We start from the raw sequence: 22980 nt of genomic DNA, 5'->3' as shown, positions 1-22980 counted from the left end.
AGAACAGGTAAGATCTGGTCTGATCTTGTGGAGCTCTGTCTTTAGGTTTGATGACAGTAAAAAGAAATATGTGGGAAGCATCCACAATAATCAACCATCTCAAGTTAATTAGCAATTAATTTAGTGAGCTACTAAAGTCTAGTGAAGATGAATCCTGGGAGATTCTGGTCACAGTTTCCCTGATGTAAATCTAGATTAACTCCTAGAGAGAACATCAATCTCCATGACAGTTACTTCAGATTTACACCCAGCTACTCTGAATTTGTGCACTTGTTTTCACAGCCGTGTGGGAGATCTGTCTCAACACAAATCAGCTCTGCTCTCATGCAGATTCTGCAAGATACACAGAGTTACAGTTCTGTAAAAACCCAACCTCGGTGAAAAGGGGAAATTAAATTCTGCACTGTTGAAATCCAAGCCTCCCACATAACAAACAAAAACTCTGCTACAGAGCCTGCCACTACAAGTGGTCACAATAGTTCCCTTAGTTCTCAGTCTTCATGCAGGAAGGACAATTCCCACACTAGGTTTCACAAAGCACAACAGTAAGCATTGAAATTACTACATCCCTCTGCCTAGGACTCCTGAGAGTATTAAGAATACCAGATCTACAGAGTCAGTTTTGAGTCCAGTCTTACAACCCCAGCAAAAATCCCCACAATCGTTCAAGGTCATCTTCCTAAGAGGCTACAGAGAGAGCAAACACCTTCTGGCCATTAGCACTGACACTTGTGATGCAGAATGCAGCTGCATCAGAGAAATTTGATATGAAAACAGGAGATATTGTCCAGCCATGTGGCCTGTCACCCTTTTACCAGTTTTACTCAGTTCTGCATCCCTTTCTTTGCACAGCCGCAGCTTTCCCCTTTCTTTATCCATAAGTTAACCACTGGTACAATGCCACTTCCCACCCACATGAATCTCAATCCGAGTGGTGCAGCCCTGGTCATGAAATTCTGAGCTGATTCAGAGAAGGTGTATGCCTGCCTGCGTGCTTCCTGGTGAGCCAGAGTACAGGTCACAAAAGTAACAAAGAGCAGAGTAACTGGAAAGTATTTTACAAGAAACAAGCTAAAAACAAAATGGTAATGGTAATTTTTAAGGAGGCTTGATCTTATGAAAGATGATATGTTCTCTAAGCAGTTCAACACAAAATAACTTCTTCTACACAGGCTACTTTGGGTCTTACAGCTGGAGGTCCCCAAAACTATGCAACAAATATGACTTTGTCTACAGATACAGGTTATGTCACAGTATAAAAGGATGAGTGTTTAAATAATAACTACTCCAGAATGACTATGCCCACACATGAAGTTTTTTAGAAAATTATTGCACAAAAATGCTGTATGGACATTGTGTAAGTACTGCAGAATGTTGTAACATTCCACAATAAAAACAATTCAACACTTTAATGTGATGAAGCAAAATAATCTCCCCTTCAGATATACCAGGAACTAAGTAAATCCCACAGCACCCTATAGTTCTTATTTCAACCCCCATAAAATTACTGGAAAGAAGTAAAGCTAGAATTACACACAAGTCTCAGGTGCCTTTTCTAAACTTAATTGAGCTTTACCAACAGGTGAGATAGGAATGCAACTGGTTACTGATGGCTGGGCATAAATATCTTGCTTAATTTCTAGAAGAGTAAGTGGACTCAAAGAAATCTTTCTTTGTACTATTTCTCAAAGATCACACAAGCTGACTCATCCTCCTGCCTAAAGTACAACATGAAAGTAAAGCAAAGCAAAACAGAACATCTCAAATTATCAGAACCAAAATTGCTTTCTATAGTAGCAGGAGATAGACTAAAAACAAAATTGGATGCCAATTCACAAACTGCCATTAAATTTCCAGGAAGCCAATCCACCAAGGAACATACTGCACCCTAGAGAGTCCTTAATGAATAGTGACACATTTGCAATAGGCTAGTTAAGGTTTTGCCAGCATTTAGGTTTTAAATCCCTCATATGTTAGCAAAAGCAACCAGGAACTTACTGAAAAATTATATACAGGGTTCCAGTCCAAGAAGAGAGACTCTGGGAGGGAGGTGGGGGGGAAGTGCTAGTGCCACAGTAGATTTAATTTTGTGTTTTAAATCTAAAAATAAAAAATAAATTAAAATTTGAAAAAAAAAATAAAAAGGAGCAGCTTTGAACCATTACAAGTTTCAAAGGCAGAAAACATTTTAGCAGGCATTTAAGGCAGGTAGTAAGTGCCCCTGAGTCTAATCTCAGTGGGACACAAGTTGCAAGCATCCCCCCACATAATGAGGGATCCCCAGTGTCTGAGTTCACATTTATATCCATGAGTCTAAAAGCATGAAGCTGTTTTTGTGGTCTGGATCACTGTCCATCTATACTTCCTCTGTTATTCTTGCATTAAAGAACTTGATCATTCTTCCATCACAGGGCCAATGATGTTTACAGTGCAGGGCCTAGAAGATAAGCACTATAAACTTGCAAACATGATGAAATATACAGTACATATAAGAGCTTTACACACTGAATATAATTTGCATTACATGGAGCATTACTCTCCCCTTGATGTTTATATGAGGAGTATTTCACGGTATCTTGGCATTGTTTTTTTTAACTAGAAGCTATCTAGCATCTAATTTGGAGCCCCCACAGTTTCCAGCCCCATCAGCTGGAACAGACTGCTTCTGACTTCCAGTTCTTGGAAATGGATTGCAATAGCGCAGAGAGGAAGCAGCATTAGACATTGTTAAGAGAATGGACAGGGCAGGCAGAGGCATTTCATGACCACCCACAACTGCATTAAATCATCTCAGTACTCAAGTAAGGCCAGGAGGGTTAAAAGTAAGGATGGTAAGCTCAAAGTAAAGCCACTGAGTGCTTTCAGTACCAAATGGAAATCCATCAGTTGACTGCCTCCATCCTTCACTGTCCTAAATGCCTCCTGTATCCTTCAATACTTCTGGTACCTTCACAGCTGTGCACATGTACCCAAGAACTGCCCACAGAGTGCATCAGGCCTCAGCTGCAGCCAGGGCCGTCCCACTCATGAACCCAGCCCCAACAGTGGGACATGCAAGGATCCCCATTCTATCCTGCCCCATCCATAGTGGCTGTGTAACAAGTGACAACAAACAGGTATGGAGTCTCCAGGGCTGTGCCACAGCCTCCCCTGCTTGTTTATTGCAGCCCAGCACTGATTACTGCCCCTTTGAAGCACCTACCTGTTGTCATCTTATCACAGGGGTTCCATACTGTTGTCTCCTTATCACAAATGTTCCATACCTTCTGGGTGTTTCTTGTGGGCATCTCCTCAGAGCACTGACTCTTTCTCCTTCACAAAGCAGCCACAGACTCCAGTTCCCCTCTCACCCAGCCACCCACTCTCTTATAGCACTCTTCTTCTCACTGGTTACAGTTGTGGCCTGTTAAAGTCAGGCCTGTTCCTAATCTTTGATAATTGGCCCAGCTGCAACTCCTTAGGGGTAAGATTACTTTCTACACTATCTTTATTTTCTTATATTCTATCCCCCTACACCTACCCATTCTAAAAAGTCACAAGTTTCTCATAGAGTCCAGGCTGTGCCTCGGAAGGCAGTGACAGTCTGCTGTGTCTTTCTAAGAAAGGAAGCTGAGTACAACAACTCAGTTCCTAGGTCAGGACTCAGGAGCTCCCCACCCTGTCTGATATAAGATTTCCCACGGTAGGCCAGTATTGTCTTAATTTTATTTGATTTTGTTAATTATTTGGACATTGAGCCATACATACATGTACCTGAAACATGACCACCTTTAACATATCCAAGTATGAAAAGCTTATCCATTCACAACATTAAGACTCTGTAAGTCAACAATCAACACTCATCCTGACTAGCAATTACTGAGCAGAAATCAATGTAACTCAGAATCTTGTCTTTCACACACTATTGTCTGCCCAGCATAAACCATCAGGCAAGAGCCTGACCTTCTTACATAAACCCTTTTCTACAAACAGGTGTAGTTTAGTAGCAGGGTAAATGAATCTTAAGAGGATTCAGAGAGCAGAGAATGCTCTAAAAAGAACAGTTTTCTTGTTTCCATTATTACACCAAATGGCATCTTCCTGTTTGCTAAACAGCTGACTTCTCAGGTTAGACTGACCCAGTGATCTTGGGGTGCCACACAATCTCTGCAGGAAGCAAAACTGCTTATCCCAAAAGGATGAATGCACTATCTCAAACCATCAGGGTATCACTGCTGTATCCATTTAGCCTATTGCTGCCACAGCCTTAAAAATTAATGAGTTCTCCAGGGAATAGACAGGCATAGTGCTCAAAGCAAATGAAGCTGCTGCCAACACTGTTTTCCTCTTCCCTAGACACCACTTCAAACCAAAACAGAAGAGCAACTTTTTTCCTCTCAGTTGAGTATCAAAATTCTTTCAGACAGAAAAAAACACCTATGCCTGTGTGGACAGACCTTGAAATTTTCCTTCTTACCAGCCAACACCACATAGTCTGACCTTGTTCCCTCTGCCATCCAAGTTCAACGTGAAGAAAAACCAAGCTTCATTTTGGGGTAATGGCTGAAGTGATCTAGATCCAAGTTTTGTGAAGATGCTAAACCTTGCTTAGAAATGATGAGCTGCATACAACTAAAAGGGATGCTGACTTCCTCCAGCCCTGGAACTGATTTGATTTCTCACTTTTCCTTTCCTATGCAGTAGTTAACAACATGTCCACAGATATGATATCACATAGACACAGAAATACAGGTCAGCAAAGGCATTTATGTAAGACCCTCTTTTTTGGGGAGCTATCTCACATAAAAGGGAACATCAGCAGATGGAGCTCTGCTTCTGCATCACACTCTTCAAATGTGAAAGCCTGGCAGGTGCAGAGGGGGATAGGAACAATCACTCTCTCACCCTTTCCAGCTCTTGCTTTTCATGGCACCACTGCACACGAAAGAGAAACAGCTTCTTCTGCCTTCCAATCCCTTTGCTTCCCTAAAACCACTCCCCCCATCAACCAGTGTCTCTGAGTCTGCCAGGAAAAGGTTTAGAAATCCTCAAACAAAATGCATTAAGCACCCAGAATTATCATCAATTAACAGCTCCAAAACAATGCAATGAGGGATTAGCTCAGCAGAGGAGCTCTAAAATTTACACTGATCTAAGGTCTGAGACCTGTTCTCAAACAACAGGAAAAGAAATGCTTCTCTAGTGCAAAAGACCAATACCAAGAGAATCACTATGACAAGCAAGCAAGGCTTTGTCTAGCCTGACACATTAGCAGAATCTCAGATTTCTGCTCATCTCTACCTCTGGTAATTTATGAAGCATCAGCTGCTAAAATTGTGCAGCAACCAAGGAAGACAATTAGCAATTACAACCAGGTAAGCGCAATGCTTGAGTTCAGTATTGCAGGAAAAGGCCTAAAAATGGCTGGCTGGATTAATGAGGCATTTTCCAGGACATCAGGATGATGTTTCTGAAGGCCTGCTGTGTTCTCAGAATCAGAATGATGTCTATAGCAACCAGTTGCAGAAGAGGAATGGAAAAACTAGAAGCAAATTACTGTCATGTATGCTGTGGTGGTGGCCATCAGCTCATTTCAGCCCATGATGAAGTGCCTTACAACCATGGGATTTTACAGCTCCTGGGGAAGAGCTGCTTCTTTCATACGTGGCAATATAGCTATCAATCAGAAGCTGCTAATCTGACAGGATGTAGTGGACAAAGAGAGCAGTTTGTACTTCCCTGGTCTGAAACCTTTGTGGCAGAAGGTTACTCAGCTCTCTCCGAGAGGAAGAGAAATACAGACCTACGGGAGCTGACACTTGGGCTGGAGAGGTGAAGGACACAGATGGACAGGGTGGAAAGCATGCACAGAGCAGCAGAGGCTGGTATCAACTGGGAAAAAAAGAAGGGAGAAAAGCTTGTAGACACAGATAGGAAACTCTATTCCAAACTGGAATAAACATCCGGTTTCAAGGACAGACAAAAAATTAGCTGAGAGATCTACTCTCAATTTCTGTTCAGCATTAACAACCAAGGGAGTAAGCCGGATGCCTTAATAAAGCAAATTCCCAAATGGCAGCAGACACTATTCCAGCTAGCTTTGGACTGCCTTCTCTTCCCAGTGTATTCAGCAATCTCATAGGCACAGCTTTACAAATCCCAGGCCACTAGACTGTGATAGAACACAGTGAAGCCAGAGTTAGCATTAGCAGGACTTTGAAGCAAGCTTGCCAAGCAGAAGAAAATCTTATTCTAAATCCTCTATGCATAGACAATAAGCTCTCCTGTCTAAACTCTGGAATCAGCATCTTGAGGATCTCAGCTCTGGCACCATTTTTTTGGGTTTAAAAACTGCCTTTATTAAAGTTAGTAAGTTTAATGTTAAAGTCATGCCTAGGGCTAACAGAAAGCAACAGTTCTCAATTTAAACTAATATAATGTAATCTAATCTACTCATGGATAACAGACTGAAAATTGATGTTCTGAGCTGCACAGACTACACTGCAGATAAAACACTGTTGCTTAATTGCTGGTTCATTACTTAGCATCACTACATAATTTTGGAGCACTGAATCTCCATTTGTGATCTACTGCCCACTGGCAGCACACAGACCTGTGACAATGGCCAAAACTATGTTCAAGATCGACAGCATTTCCAATCAGGAGTCTGAGGGGTTACAGTGCTAGAGAGGTCATAGGAAATTTAAAGGGATAATGTTTTTTCCTAACAAATTCAGACACTGTTGCACAAGATACAAAAAAGCTCAAAAAGGATAAAAGAGCAAATGTCAGGGTCTGCTTTGGGGACAATATCCATAATTTAAAAATTTGGGATGTTAGAAAATGTACATAGCATGGAGAACGTTACATGTGCTTGCAGTCATTTACCAAAAAGAACAGAGCACCATCTGAAAATATGGTTTAAAGCAATAACTAAGAGGCTGAAATACAGACAGTATTTGGGCACTCAGCTCCTTGTTTCTGTTGTGCAAGAAAGACATCATGCAAGTATGAGAGAAGTCCTCTTCTAATTTAAGAGAAAATAATAACTATTTTAATTATGTGACCATTCCAAACAGACTCTGAAGTGCAAAAGCAATCATCAGCACAATAAAATAGCCATTACATGCTTTTTAGTCACAGGTTTTGTTACAATAATTCTCAAAGCTCCCAGCAGTTTCATAACAAAGTAGTCACATCTGCAGTTTCACAGAAATTGCCACGTCTGTGCCAACATTTCATCTTACGAATGTTTGCAGGCTCCGATTTCCATGTTTAGAAGAGGAATGAAACAAGGCAACTACTTAAATTATTCCACCTCTCTGGCTTACTATTCTGAGACTTAAGGAGCAGAGGCTTCAGTCAGGGTAATGGAATGGTGGCAGTGATCTCCACTGGCAAGAGAGGCTCTGCTCCTGAAGGAGACAGCTTCAGCCAAGCCTCAGTCTGGTAATGTACACTGTTACTGACACTGAAAACAAGGGAACAGATGCTGTTGCAGCACCAAATGGAAGGCATTCTGCAAAAGAAAATAAACAAACCTAGCCATACTCAACCAGTAAAGGTACAGGAAGGAAGCAGCAAGTGTCTGTTCCTAAAAGTAAAAAGGACTCTGAAGAACCACCAGGAAAAAATGCCCTGCCTGATGAATAAAATTAATTCTCTTCCCCAGAATCTCTGGATGAGGAAAAAAACATATTTAAGCACGTTACCTGCATTAAAACACAAAACCGAACAACAACAACAAAAAGCCACAACACCAAAATAAAAAAAAAGCAAACAAAAAAAACAACAAAAAACCCCAAAAAATAAAAAAAAAACCCAAACAGGCAAGTGTAATTTAGTGAACTGACTGTAAATTCAAAAGTGGTATCACATATCCAAGAATGCTTCAAATAACATCTCTGGTAAAACAAATACTCTCTAGGGAGGCTGAGTCAAGAAGCCTAGCTTGCTTTTAAGTGTCCTGACCTAAACATTATGACCTAAATCTTGCAAGAGTAGAGAAAAATGAAACCTCAAGCCCATATGAATTCTCACTGCCATTAGCAGGCCCTCAGTGGTCTGCTTTCCTTACCATTTTATGGGAGTATGCATCTGTATTTAAATTATCCCAAAATTTTGGTCAATTCCAGACACCAGTATGAGCTGCAAAACGAAAAATATGGAATGCATCTAGAGGGATCCATCAGCCTTCTTTTTGGGTAAGCAGCTAATCAAGAGGTAATCATAAGAACAGGTCTCCAAGAGTGCCCGTGTGGGAAAGCTTCTGCTGTTTGTGTTGTCACCACAGCTGCATGTGACAACTGCCAACCTACAACCTGTGGACTGCTTGTGACAACCCAAATTTCAGACACTAGCTGGGGTCAGGGAGCGGGTCCAACAGGCTGTTCTGCTCCCCTGGACTTCTCTCAACCAAAGAAGAAACTTCTCAAGTGCTGTTCTCCCCAGCCCTTTAATGTTCACTGGACAGCTCTCATTTCACACCAGTGAAGTAAAGCTGTGCTCCAGGCAAGCCGGTGGGAGGCAGAAATGGGGCTACAAGACCCAGGGTAATTGTTGGTGTGCCCTTTTAAATCCTGCCTTGCCAAAGGACACAAAGCTCCCTGTAGCCCAGTGGAACCTTCCCCCTATCTTGCATCCATGAAGTGGTCACATCCACCTAAAAAGGCCTGCAATGCTGTTGGCTGCTAAAAATTGCCTGCCATTGAAACAGGAAGAGAAATAAGGTAATAATTGGAATGACCTGCTTTTACAGACTGCAAGTCATCTATTATGAAAATGGTTATTATTTATAGCAACTGAGAGGTAAAATTCAGAGCAAATACCCTCACTGTGCAAAATTCTGAGCTTTTTTCCCCCCAATGGTTTTGGGTATTCAACAATATCCAGAAGAGGTCTTTACCAAGTGCCACTTGTATTTTCTAACACAATCTAAGATACCATTAGAGGTTATATCACTGGTGTTATGAACAGAATATGGTTTCCCAGTGAAGGGAAGTAGCAACTATCTAGAGGGGAAAAAGGAAATGTTTGTCTCAGGCTAGAAACCACAAGGATTGCTATTTTCTGGAGTGTGGAATTAGGGGAGAAAAAAAATACAACCTCATCTAGAAAGTGATGTGTACACTGGTCCAAATGAAGTCATCACCTGAATTTATCTAAGCCACCCTCACTAAGAGGTGAAATCAGAAGGGAATTAAGCTAAGAGGGGAAATCAGAAGGGAACTAAACTATTTATGAAACAGTAACCTGAGTAGTTTGCTATAGTTTCAATAATGAAGGGAGCTGTGCACAAACCTTATATTAGTAAATATGAATGGTCCTGTTCAGTCTTTAAGAATGCGAAAGTTTCAAGTCTCTGTTTCTATCAAAGTCAGAAACAATACAGGTAAGTTGTTAAAAAAATTAAAAATTAAATAACTGAAGGTAAACAAAACATCCTAAATTATATTTCATCAATAAAACACTCTTTTCTAAAAGTTTTTCAATTTAAATTCATTCACAGTTTTAGACCGTATTTCCTCACAAGCCAGCCTTAAATTGTTGTAATGTCTTTTGACTATCTTTTGCAATGAGTTCATGGGCTGATGTGGCCCCACAGTGCAAATGCTCCACTGTCAATTACTTCAGAGTGTGACATGAGAAACATAACTTAAACCTTGTGCACTATAAAGAAAATCTAAACTGCTTAATGGTTTTTAACAAATAATTCACTTTTTGTTTTTGAAAGATCAATTTCCTTCAAGCATTTTGTTTTTTTCTTTGCATCAATAGCCCCACTGTCAGGTGTCTACTCTTCTTTTGCCATTTATTTAAAACAATTTTATATTTAACAGACTTAATTTTACAGACTAGCACTATTCATATGCCAATTCTCCACATCTAATTCTTAATAGTACTTAATATGAGTTATCTTTGTCTGTACTCCTCACACTTGAATAAAGACATCTCCAGACACACAGAACTCATTTGATCTAGGGACATAGGGATTTCTAGGTAAAATTGTGATTTCAGTAATCATGCATTTCAAGAAGTAACAAATGTTTATCACAGAATATTCTGAGTTGGAAGGGACCCACAAGGATTGAGTCCAACGCCAGAGTCACTTTGCTGCACTAGTAACACAAGATACATCATCACCCAAAGAAACATCTGCAGCTGTAAATACAAAGTATTCCCACAAATTGACAATATTCTGTTCACTCAACATATACAAAACAAACAAAGGAATGGATATCTAAGAGGATTTTTAACCTTAACTTCTCAAATTGGGTTCACAGATGAAAATATGTTTCTTTGCCAAAGCACATGTACCTCAAAGATCTTTGTGCTCTTGCTACATCTCTAGTTGCATTGTTAAAGGGCTCCTTTCATTGTTTTATTCTCCTTTAGGTTTAGATTTGATTTCACCAATTGCTGCAGTACTAATTAAAATCTAAGAGTCCAGCTACACAGGGCTATGCACCAGAATAGCCATTCCAAATATTCAGGCATATACATTTCTAGTTCACAGTCTGATTGCATAAGGGCCACATGTGTGTGGAAAATAAGCTTGGTATGCTAATCTTTGTGAATTTCCATATGCAGATTAGCCCTCAATTTCCCAATTAAATAAATCCATCTCCCACATCTCTTGGGGTCACATAGGAATGAGAGACAGCATTTGATAACTGCCTACTTACAAATACAAATAGAACCATATTTTGCATTTATTGTTTTTTTACAAGGACTGTATAATGAAGATGAAAGGAAATATTAGGCAGAGATAAAATTCTTCCTCTTTTTGAAATGGAATAATCTAAGTCCACTGGACTTGCCCACTAAATACCCAGTGATAGGGGATTTTTTTTCCCCAGAGCAGTGTTCGATCATTTATCTGCCAAGAATTGTGTTGGGTTTGTATTTAATATTGCGGTTACAACTGCAGAATGCATTCCAGGGCATCACATGCAGTGTTAGTGTCTTGGTCTCCCAACATCCAATCTGTCCCCTATTGACAGGAGCCTGTAATGCAAAAGGGCTCAGGGATTAAAAAAAGTTCTGCAAGGGTAAGGAAATTATTCATATGAGATATTTTGCATATTTAATTACATCAAGGACTTCGTGACCATGCTCAACTGCAGGTTTCAAAGAGCCTTCTGCAAGTGAACCAACAGCTTTGGAACACACAGCTTCCAAACAGAGACTCCTTTGGAGCCAGTTATGTTATACAGCTTACACCACCCATTTCCTTGACTTCCAAGCAGCTCTGGAAACAAAGTCATTCAGAACTGAAAGGTGCAGATCACAGGTTCATCAGGATAAATTAAATGTCTTCCTCTAATGTAGAGTGCTTCAAATTCACACTCACTTGTAGGAAAAAAAAAACGCTAATTGCTCCATAGTTGCACTAATGCAACTGAACAGAAACAAACATATCTACACAGCTCCTGAAAGCAGTTTCTAACCCACTATTAAGTTTCTTCAGTACAGAAACTTCTTGTAAAGCCAAGGATATCCAATTATCCTTCTGACATACAATTTCAGACTAGACTACAGTGACATCTTATGCTGTCAGTGTCTGCTAGGAACTTTATCCCCCATCAGCTTCTTTAAGGAACATTCTTATCTTGCACAAAACTGCTGCCTTCACAGTCCTGGGTGCTCATCAGCACTTCTAATGAAACCTGATCTGTAGATAATCAAGGGGCAGAACAATTCTAGCTGTACACAATCTACAACATTGGAATGATTTTTAAAAAGCAGTGTAATCAAGACTAGCTGTGTCACAGCTTATGCAGTTGGATGAAGCAGTGCTTCCACACAGACATCAGTTTAGATGGTGATGTTAGCTGTGGGTGTGGCAGTGGGCAAAACTAGCAAGGAGCAGACTCTGCAAACTGCAGTGATTGGTAACTTCTCACTGAAGCTTTCAAAACCTGCCTGAAACTCTGGCCCATCTGGAGGTAACAAGTTTGCACACACAGGATTACAAAGACAGTCACCATCCCAAACAAATGCATGTACATAAAACATATTATGTGAGTTTTCACTCTTGCTGGTACTCACTGCTGTTTGAGCCCGGCCTTGCATATTTAATTCTTGTAGAAAAGATGGTCTAAGTGCCTTTATTATATACTGTAATAACAAGAGTTATTTATCTGATGATAGATATGGCAGGTCACAATCTCCCTATAACTTAAGCAAGTTGCTTATACCTGAAGGGTGAGTTTGTGTCAAAAATGAGCTCCTGTTAGCACATGCAGTTGTGTCCACAGGATAGAATTGATATAAAAACACAGAAAGTTGCACTGTCTTGCTGTTATATCCATACACACAGAAGTAAAACAGAATGAAACTAAATATGACCCTGAATTGCAAAACAAACAAGAAATAAAAATTTTATGCTAGAGATCCAACTCCTAAAAATAGTAAATATTTTTGGCAGCTACTCATGACCTTAAACCACAGTTACCAGACTGATACTTTCTATTGCATCCATCTCCTAGAGCTGCAAACAAGGATCTGAGCCCTACTGAAACTTAGGGAAGTTTCTACTCTTCGGGAGGTTCCCTATTCTTGGGAAAGGCTGCTCCTGCCCCAAAGAGGTTAGGAGTCAGGCAACATGCAGCAGGTCACTAAACAAGAAAGGACTAAGTAAAACAGACACAGACCAGTAACATACTACTTACTGGCATTCTAGCTGGTTACAGATCAGGACTCTTACAACACAGGAGCTTGAATCTGATTTCTAAGATGTGGATTATTACCATAATAATTGAGCTTTTTAAAGTTGCTCAAAATCACAGGACAGTTCTGGGTAGAATCAAGACAGTCTTTTCAGACTCCTCTCTTAATTCTACCCTAATTCTGGGTAGAATTAAGAGAGGAGTCTGAAAAGAACATGAATTCCATCATGAAATAAAAAATACTGTGACATTCCAGAGATGTTCAAAACCCCTGTCTTTCTTGACTATCACAGCTTGCTCTCTCTGTGGTAGCATGGATACATACAGCACACACATACTCTGCTGGCCTGATTCTGCTAAAGATGCTTTAGTGCAAAGCATCTTCAGTTCCTAAATTTCATTTGCATGTTCTCTTTGCAAGAAAGTCCCAAATATTCTCTAAAGTAGAAGCACATTATCTCTGAAATCTTGAGATAAAGTCTCTAAGCATCAGTTTAAACCAAGAAGCTGGCTCTATCGTAGGTTCAATCTTGGGTCACATCAGTCACATGCTCCTGTGGCCTACACAGGGTAAGCAGGGAACCGAAAATTAACTGTGAGAGCAAAATTCTCAGTTATGGGATTCTGTCATGCACCTTTTGAAAAGCTGTAAGTCAGAAAAGCTCTTCTACAAAAGCCTACATGCCTCAAGTCTCCACTGCCTCTTCTGCCTTTGGCCTCAACATTCCACAGGAGAGAGTGATCAACCAACCAAACCCAACCAAACTCCCTGCCTTTCACAAAGGGTTGGCTTATGGGCAATTGTGAGGGAAAGCCAAGCAAGTGAAATTCTTCAGTGCAGTTGTTTAGGGAAATTTACTCATCTTATTCCTGAAATAGAAATTGCCTAATTGTACATTACTTCACTCCTCTTGTTGAACAAACTGAACTTCCCTGTCTCATCTCTTGTGTTGCCAAGCCCAAACCATGGCTGATCTTTTTACACAGAGGCAGAAAGAACAGGTTTTTTTTTTTTAACTGTGCTGCAAATCAGTATAATTCCTCCTGCTGCAGCAACATCTGCCTTTCCAGATACTGAGAAACCAGATACTGGAAAGCATCCTGCTACATAAAGGAATTCTGAGATCCAGAAAACAAAAGAAATGCTTGTAAAAACTTCTCTTCTCTGATCTTTCCCCCACCCCACACTTGTTTTTAAAGCATAAACCATGTAATAGAAAAAATATATAACAGAAAACAGCTCTTCCATTTCAAACCAGTTTAGGCACTTAAAAGCTGTATGTGTTTATTTCCCTTTTGTGCTTTGTACTTAATCAATATTAATACCAAAAGATGTATGCTATAATTGTTCAGATTTGCATTCTTTTTGTGCATTCTGCCATTTATCACACTAAATTGTTACTAAATTGATGGTTTTGCTATTTAAAGGCTCTTGTTCTAGTTTTACATGCATGACATCCAGTTGGCAACTCTTCCTGCAGTGGAGTGACAAACATTTTAAAGCCTTTAAACCATAATAGTGCTAAATAAGAAGTAAAAAACCTAACAAACCAACAACACACTCCTACAGAGAATAATGCCTGTTCAATTATAACAAAAAGAATAAAACAACCAGACGTGATGTGCTTACCTTTCTGCACATGCCTACTGAGAATGTTTAGACTGATTATATGCAGATATAGAGTAAGAGTTCTCATGTCCATTTCATCCACATTCAAGTCAACTGGCTCAATTTTCTCTCTCAATGGGCACATATTGAGCTCCTGAACTATCCTTGCTTCAGATGTACAACACTAACTCAAATATATCAATGAGAGCATTGAAAAAAATCACTACATTCTGCTACTCCAAAGGAACAAACTAGAACTAGAGCAAGCAGTCAGAAAATTTGCTTCAGCTCTCCCACACAGTAAAATTCAGCACCCTTGTCATGCACCACACAACTTGTGCTGAAATCAATGTGAGCTCTGGGTCTGTCTGAGATTTTAACCTAATTAACTGCACAATTTATACAACAAGGAAGTTATCATCTCAAACTAACTAAGCATTGTGATCAAATTAAAAAATCTCTTCCTCAGTATATGCAACATGTTGGAAGTAAAAAAAAAAAGAGAGGCTAATGCAGCCACATTTCTTCTGGATCTGTGATTTGTTGCTCTAACACAAACACAGAACCTGACCATCAGCTGTAAATCGCTGCGAATCAGGGGGCAGCCAGCGGAGCTGGATCCAAACCTCGACAACTTTGTAAATAACACTGCAATACAAAAAGCTTAGCCTACTAGATTTGTTTTTCCTTTCTCACATAATGTAACAATCCCAGCCTCACTAAAACGTAATTGCATAACAAGATAGCCGTTTGAAGGAAAAAATCGTCATAATTGCAAATTAGCTCACAGGGCACACTTGAATGCTATTCCGTTCCACCCATAACTCTGCCAAAATCCAGCTGCACAGGACTCCGGGCTCCCAGCACTTTATTGCCTGCACCGGCAGCTATCCTGCTCTCAGCACTGCCATCTAGGAGAGAGATGGCCCGTACCGCGGGCCGCCTGGAACATCAGCTCCCAGGCAGCAGCATTCCCGGAAAGCATCTCAAAGCTGTTGCTGCTGCTGCTAAAATTTTAACTGCAGCCGGTAGTTAGCTACCGGCTGTGCCGGTTCGAAAGCAGCCTCCCACAAACCCCCCAGCCCTTCCCAAGCGAGGTCCGCTAGGCGCATACACCGGCATCTGCTCCGCGTATCTCGGCGCTGTGTGGCGGGGGAAAAGCCCAGCCTTGTGCCCGGGCCCTGCGGGCGCGGAGCGGAGCGGACGGCCCGGGGCTGCGAGCGGCCCCGGAGGAGCCGGGCCGGGCCGGGCCGGGCCGCCTCAGCGCTCCGCGGGGCTGCGCGGGCACGGCGGGAGCGGCGAGGCACCGCCGGCTGCTGCCCCCGGCCCCAGCCCCGCGCCCGGCAGCCTCACCGCGCACCGGCAGCGCTGATGCCGCTCGCCCACCTCCAAGCCCCGTCCTTCCCCAGGGGACCGGGCTGCCGCTGTTGCATCTCTCTGCGTGCAGCAGGACGAAGCGGGAAACGGCTGCAGGAAAAGCCAGGCAAGGAACGTGCCCTGCCCGCCGGCCCGAGGCACAGCCCCCGGCGTGCAGCCGCCCCCCGCAGCCCCGGGAGCCGCCGCCGCAGCACGGCACAGCCTCGCCTTACCTCCCCGCCCCGGCTCCGGGGATGCGCCGCAGCTGCTGCCGTGCCCGCCTCCACCTGCGCCGTCCCTCCCAGCCCGGCGCTCAGGTGCGGAGGGAGCACAAAGGCAGCGCTGCGGCACGGTGGGGGCAGCGGGCTCTCCCCCGCCGAGCCCCGCTGCACCAGAGCCCCGCTCCCGCCGTCGGCAGCCGCTCGCTGCCCTCCCCTGCCGGTACCGAGCGCCAGCCCACCTCAGCCGCTGCGGGGCCGCCCCCCCGCCCGAAAGCGTGCGACTTGCCCCGAGCCTCCCCTCGAAAGCCTCCTCGCGCCGCGGCTGGTGCCGGCATTACGGAGCGCCCCTCAGCCTGAGGAAGTTCCCCGGTCCTGCGGAGAGCTGAGGAGACACGCTGCCCCACGAACCCCTCACCGCTGACACCCCCGGGCTCGCCCCCTCCGCTGCCCCGGCAGACACGTACGGGCAGCCCCCTCAGCGCCGGGGGTACGGACCCTGGGCCCGGTGCTCGCCAGATCGGGCGGCCGCCGCCTCCCGCCCCGTCGCCGCTGGGTGCGTGTGTGGGGAGAAGGGGACAGGTGACGGGCGGCAGGAAAGAGCCGCTTCCCCCCCGGCGGGCACGTCTGTGGTGCAACACCGCTCCCACCTTCCCCCCAGCCCGTCTCTGCAGATGCCCCCGGGAAGGGCTGCGAGGCTGGCAGCCGACAACAGCCGCCCCCTCCCCCGGGAAAGCTGTTCTGCCTCCTTCTCCCTCGCTCGCCTTCTTTTCAGCTCGGCCGCTTGACTGACAGGGAGCCTTCCAGCGGCCGCCCACGCGCGCTCCCGTTTCCCCTCAGTCGGAGAGGGAGATGGCGAAGGAGAAAGCATGAATGAAACAGCCAGGCAGCGAGCGGGAGCAGCCGGCCCGGCCCCCGGAGCGCCGGGGCCGCTGCCGCAGTGAGGCCCGGGGGCGGCGGGCTCGGCCCCCAGGCCCCGCTGTGTGCGGGCAGCCCCCCCCCGGCTCCCTGTGGGCTCCTGAGGGGAGCCGGCGCCCGCTGACTGCCAGCGGCACCCCCGGCATCCCTGCTCAAAGGGGGCTCAAAGGCCGCTTGAAGACACTGCGATGCCTCTGCTGGGCTTGTTCCCACAGGGCAGAAGGTGGAAGGTTGATGCCTTCTCGAGCCAGAGACACGACTGTAGCCTTAGAGATGCCTCAGCAGCTGGTTAGTTCCTCATCTATAAACCCACTTTGCTCCACCAAAGGCAATTCATTTTGAACTCATAAAAACCCAGCACCCAATACCTGAACTAGTACTATTGTCCAGAAGTAATAGGAAGGAGGAAACAATCTCACAATTCTTTTAAAGCCCACTTGGTTTTCCTAGTGATTAGTTGGTGCAGGGCAGGTGCAGCCCTTGTAATCCTTTTTTCCATCAGATCAGTTGTCCAAAAAATGCTTGTGACTTGTTAAGTGCACACTTCACAACCTCTGGCTAGAGACCAGAGGTTGTCCCAGTGCTTTGGCATGACTGTTTTAAAGTTTGGTTTGTGGTGTCAGTTTTAGTAGCCTTACTGCACAAAGGATTAAATGTTCAGATAGTGGCCTACAAATTAAGTGGTTACCTCTCTATCCATTCACTAAAAATCAGTAATTCCTTTAACTAATATTTTATGTATTTTCTTGACTTTATTCACTGGAATTCTTTATTTGAACATGCAAAAGTATTTCTTTCTTTAAATATCATACAATTTAAATTGAAAAGAACATTTTCTACTTCTGAATATGCATGGAAAATTTCATTATATGCGGGTACATACATTGCATGCTGCACTTGAGACATATCTGCATTTGCAGTTACATAATCAATAAACATGGGGGTTTGTCCCATTAATCTAGAATCACATTCTGAGCTGTTTTAAACCAGTATGCCTCCACAAATTTAATGCCTGCCAGAAAATTTATATCAGCTAAAATTTTAGCCTCAATTAAAAAAAAAATCTGCTTTTGATTTCTGTGGAGAGAAGTGTCTAAGGAACTTAATTTTTTAAATTTTGTGTTCCTGAAAACTGATAGGACAATAAAGCATTGTCAAATCTTTTGTTATAGAGCAATGGATGAATGTATCATTATAAGGCAGTGCAATCCTTTACGTATTTGGTCTAAGAGATGCATAAGCAGCTAGAGAACAAAAAAGAAGGACCCTGAAAGTGCACGTCTTTTAGGTAATTACACAAAAAGACATGTTAAAGCATGTAAGAAGCCAGCTATAAGTACAGTAATAACATCTTATGAATAATGCCTATTATAAAATCAGTAAATTCACATCATATAATCAATGTATCAGTGGTTACCGTCTTAGGAAATTGAGATAGCTCGTTTCTAAACAGCCATGTACCTATGACAGCAAAATGAAACAAAGGAAAACTCTAAACCAGCTTACAGTCAGTAACAGGCATAATCTTGAATCATAACTGACTCTTCTGTGTTATCTATGGAAGATAAAACAGCAGAGATTGTAAGGAGCAATAAAATTTTCAACAAAATCAAGGGTGAACACGCTGTATCTTCTTTACCTACAAACAGGTGTTTATCAGTGTTTCATCACAGCTGTTTTAGTCAGAGTCATCTCTTAAAAGAAAACAACTATCTTACAATGTAGAAAAGTAATATTTAACTGTCTTAGCTTGCAATGCAAGATGTAACCAGAATGACATATTCTATCACCATCTGTTAAAAGCAGGTGGGGCAGTGTTCTTTATCTCCTCTAAGACCCATCCTCCCTCCAGGAGATATCTACTGTTAATGGGCTATTGAGTCTCACTGCATGGCTGATAAAAATACATTATCCCATTGCTCTGCCCAGGGGCAGGAGCCAAGCATGCCTACCTGGATATAATCTGAGATTTGGAACACCAGGGAGCTTTATTTCACTGGATTCCCAGAGGAAAACCAGACTCTTCTATGCCACCACTGGACCTTCAGAGAAAAAGTACACCCTTCTACAGGATCATTGCTTCAATAGAACCACATTTGCCACTCCAGGAAAACTGCATCCACCATTTATTCAGACTGCTACCAACACCCTGACCCACAGGGTGTCAGGCTGTATTCTGACAATGTTTGTCTGTTTCTGCAGTAGAATTTCTTTTCATGAGCAAATTATTTCTAAACTTTAAAGAACTGCTGCAGATAAAATTCAATGCTATAGGACTTAGTTAAGTACTTAAAATTAATTGCTGCAAGTAATCTTGGGAGAAGAGGAGAGCCGCAGGCGCACAGGGGAGCGGAGCCACGTGCGGTCCCGCTGGGCGAGACATGAGTGCGCGCAGCTGCGGCCAAGGTGTCGGGCCAGGGACGTGGTGGTGGATGTGCTGTCCCGCTTCAACCAGGGCTACAAGGCACAGGGTGTGCAGGAGGTGACCGTGGCGCTGGTGGAAGAGGAGATGGGGCAGTACCAGCTGACCAAGAACTAACTCAGCTACCTGCCTGTGCACGACTACAGCGCCTTCAAGACCGAGCTCATGCAGAGCGAGTTTGAGTGCCTGGTGGCCCAGCAGCCCCTGGAACTACTCAGTATGAAGAGGCACGAGCTGCCCGCCCTGTCCTCCGGGCAGAAGAACATCACAGCGTGGCAGGAGTGTGTGAACAATTCCATGGCACAGCTGGAGCACCAGGCCATGCGCATCGAGAACCTGAAGCTCATGTCCCAGCATGGCTGCAATGCCTGGACGTTGTACAAGGAGCACCTAGTTCATGTGATAGAACACTCCCAGGAAGAGCTTCAGAAATTGAGGAAAAACATTCAAGACCTGAACTGGCAGAGGAAGAACATGCAGCTCACAGCTGGGGCTAAGCTGCGAGAAATGGAGTCCTCATGGGCCTCTCTTGTCAGTAAAAATCATGAGATTGAACGAACTATTGTGCAGCTGGAAAATGAAATTTCACAAATCAAGCAGCAGCATGGGGAAGCAAACAAGGAGAATATCCAGCAAGACTTTCAGTGACTTAATCCTGACTCGTCCTAGTGCAGCATGTGTCAAAAACTACAAACCAGACACTTTGGAGATGCTGTGTCTGTAGATACCTCTAGCTGGAGTTGTGTGAGATGGTAAAAGTGTATTTCTGTAGTTTCTTTTCTTTGTGTTAAACTCGCATTGATTGAGTCTTCAGGGTCACCACATGTTGGAATAAATCAGCCGAGAATCCATTTTGTTCATGCAGAAAGCCAATTCTTTATTCCCAAAGCTCATATTTGTAGGAAATATCAGCAGGCACTGTGCTATACCTAATTGCTCAGCAATACAGTGGAACTCAGTTCATTGGTCAGTGAGGGCTATTGTACATGCCTATCAAATTTTCTATTTCTAGATATGTTTACATTTTTCCTTTGTGGGTTCTCATGGGACAAAGAGTATTGTTTACACATGTGCATTTGGTTTTCACCCTCAGAATAGATTGTTGTATTAAATGAACTTCTCATTCTCAAAATAGCTTCACATAGGAACTTGCAAATTGCTTGTTAGCTGCACTTAAGAAATGACAGGCCAGCTTTGGCAATTTTAGCAGAGTGAGGCCTGATTTCATAAGGCCTTTCTTTTATAATTCTTCTACCTGTGTATGACAGTTCAACATGACTCACCTGCAGTATATATCACTGCCACAGCTGTTGTAAACCTTCTTGTGAGTCAGAGAATGACTTTATGACCCAGAATTCTGGCAGTGAGTACTATCCTAGTGATTTTCCCAATTAAGAGAGAATTGTGAGCTGGTATCAGAGCAGGGTGAGTCAGTTTGATGTAAGGGAAAACTAAACTACTGCACTAGGTCAGTATCCTCTTCCAAAAGTCAGTGTTATGAAAACTTGGAATCATCTTGTGATGGAACCTCCTCTGAGAGCTCAGAAAGACTGCAGTGGACCATGGAATCAGTTCTCCTTATTCCCAAATGCTTCAAGCTACTGTACCAGCTCATACCATGGGGTGCGCAGTACCTTTGCAGGATTTTGGGGCTGGCAGAAGCAAAGACCTGAGAAGCAGCAGGGTTTCTCTGCTTTATTCTGAGAAATCATGTTGCTTCTTGAGCGTACCAAAGTGCAGGAGGTCTGACATAAAACCACATGTGGTTCTCTGCAATTTTTTTTCTGAAAAACATCCCAAATCTGTCTGAACTGATTTTGAATAACAAAGTTTGGGTACCCTGTACTCTGCAGAGGACATGGTGGAATCAGTCAACCACCAACTTGCTGTTAAAATTGTGTCAGAAAAAAAGGGGCCATAATTTGGCATTGGATACATGGATGAGCTATGAGGGCATGATGAACTTGAATTAGGCTGGTGGCAACCTGGGTTTGCTCTGGTGTTTTGTCACCCTAACACAATTAGAAAGTATTTGAATGTGAGATTGTGGTGAGGCCAACATCAAACATGGGGCAGAGAGTGGAGACTCAGTGACCAGCAAGCTGGGTGTATTGCCAGCCATACCAGGGAATTCAGTGTTAACTCTGGCAGGAGCTCCCTGCTGGGCAGGCAGAGGTTGCTGACTCAGGATTACAGCTGGGATTAGGGTTGAACTTTGGGTGAAGCACAACTGATGAGGCAGGTTTGAGGTAGTGCTCAGAAGATGTAAATCTTTTCAGAGCACTCACTGATACAGCTGTAGAACAGAGGCCATTGCTGAATTTTGTATAAAGGTTTGACCTTTCTTAGAGTGAAGTATTTGCACTATACTGTGTCTGAGGCAGCTGTTAAAGATCCTGGTAAGGGTTAAGGTGGGAATAACTGGGAATTTATAACATTTGAAGTTGATGCGCTCCTGTATTCATGTCCTTGTTAATAGTCTATGTCCATTTGGTTTCGTGGTTGAGAAAGTCATTGAAAAATCTAATCCATTTGGTTGCTAAATGACTTTGGGTTATATTCCCTGTTTGACCTGCTGGACATGAGACCCATCTGACCTTGGCTGATCAGCTGGGAAGCAGCTCTGCAGAAGTACCTGGGAGTCCTGCTTGGACAACAAGCTGTCCATGGGCCATCAGTGTGTCCCTGTGGCCAAGAAGTGCAATGGTATCCTGGGGGGCATTAGGAAAAGCATTGCCAGCAGGTCAGGAAGGGGATCCTGTCCCTCTGCTCAGCCCTGGTGACGGCTCCCCTAGGATACTGTGCTGAACTCTGGGCTCAGAGAGACATGGAGCTCCTGGAGTGGGTCCAGTGGAGGAGTGCAAAGATGGTAAGGGTCTGGAGCATCTCTCCTATGAGGAATGGATGAGGGAGCTGGGCCTGTTCAGAACAGGTTGTGGCCAGAATCTTCGGGAAGAGTCTGTGTGGTGGATTCTGGTTAGAGGAGGAAGAAAATGCATGTGAACCATCTGCAGGCAGTGAATTAGATTGGTGTAGAAGCACAGGCAGAATGCAGGGAGCTTTGTATGAAATGCTGCTTGCTTCATTTGCCTCTTTGTTTTGTAGCACATTCCATGTCCTTCCCTCTGACCAGCTTTCTTATATCTGTATGCAGAATACAAATCCAGATAGCTTTACTGAAGTGAACACAGCCACGCCACATTTGTTTTGGTTAAATATGAAATTAAAACTGGAGGGTTGTTTTCATGCAGTAAACTTGGTAGGAGCATATGGGAGAAACACAACTTAAAATAGCATTTGGGAAATATATATATAGCAAAATGAACAAACAATATGCAGTGAGTCATGTCCAGCGGTTCTTGCAGTAAGAGAGAGGATCTTCTCTGAGGAAACTACCTGGGAATAACTTTTGTTTGTCTGAAGCTGTAGCTATGTTCTGGGCACAGTGTTTTGGCAGTGGCCAGTGGATTCCTTTGTGGGTGCAGAGCCACACTACTGTCTGGGCAGAGGGAATTGCAGGACTGGACCACAGGCAATCATGCACTGAAAGACCCTGCACAGGCTAGCAGAGAAATCTTCCAGCACAGTTAAGTAAAAAACATTTAAAATCTGGTTTGTCTGGCAAGTGGAGACCAAGAACCATAATTTTACTCATGGCCAAGGGCACTGGAGGATGCCCAAGGCACAGGACAAATGCCACTGTCCTGAGGGAATCTGTTACAAGTGTTATCCTCTTACCTGCTGCTATGCAGACCCATCTTATAAGTTGGTGGCACAGCTGCCCTGAAGCAAAACTAACTGTACCAA

General features: G+C 43.5%; 1 protein-coding gene and 1 pseudogene across 17 annotated transcripts in view; one reads left to right on the top strand and one right to left on the bottom strand.

Moving 5' to 3' along the window:
- PTPN5 (protein tyrosine phosphatase non-receptor type 5) overlaps positions 1-16505 on the bottom strand; it is a 77692-nt gene extending 61187 nt beyond the window's left edge. For 2 of the 17 annotated variants that reach the window (XM_071427786.1, XM_071427799.1), the window contains exon 1: positions 16076-16232. The gene's annotated coding sequence lies outside the window, so the exon portion shown is untranslated. The other 15 variants (XM_071427784.1, XM_071427798.1, XM_071427794.1 and 12 more) reach the window with 14 other exon arrangements.
- Positions 16506-17960: 1455 nt separating this feature from the next.
- On the top strand, positions 17961-19976 carry LOC139590316 (pre-mRNA-splicing factor SPF27 pseudogene; annotated as a pseudogene).
- The last annotated feature ends 3004 nt before the right edge of the window (positions 19977-22980 follow it).

The sequence above is a fragment of the Agelaius tricolor genome, unplaced genomic scaffold, assembly GCF_023055355.1.
Source record: "Agelaius tricolor isolate 1412-34295 unplaced genomic scaffold, bAgeTri1.0.p SCAF_5, whole genome shotgun sequence".
Taxonomy (NCBI): Eukaryota; Metazoa; Chordata; class Aves; order Passeriformes; family Icteridae; genus Agelaius; species Agelaius tricolor.
The sequence above is the reverse complement of the archived record's forward strand: the minus strand, read 5'-3'. Positions and strand labels throughout refer to the sequence as shown.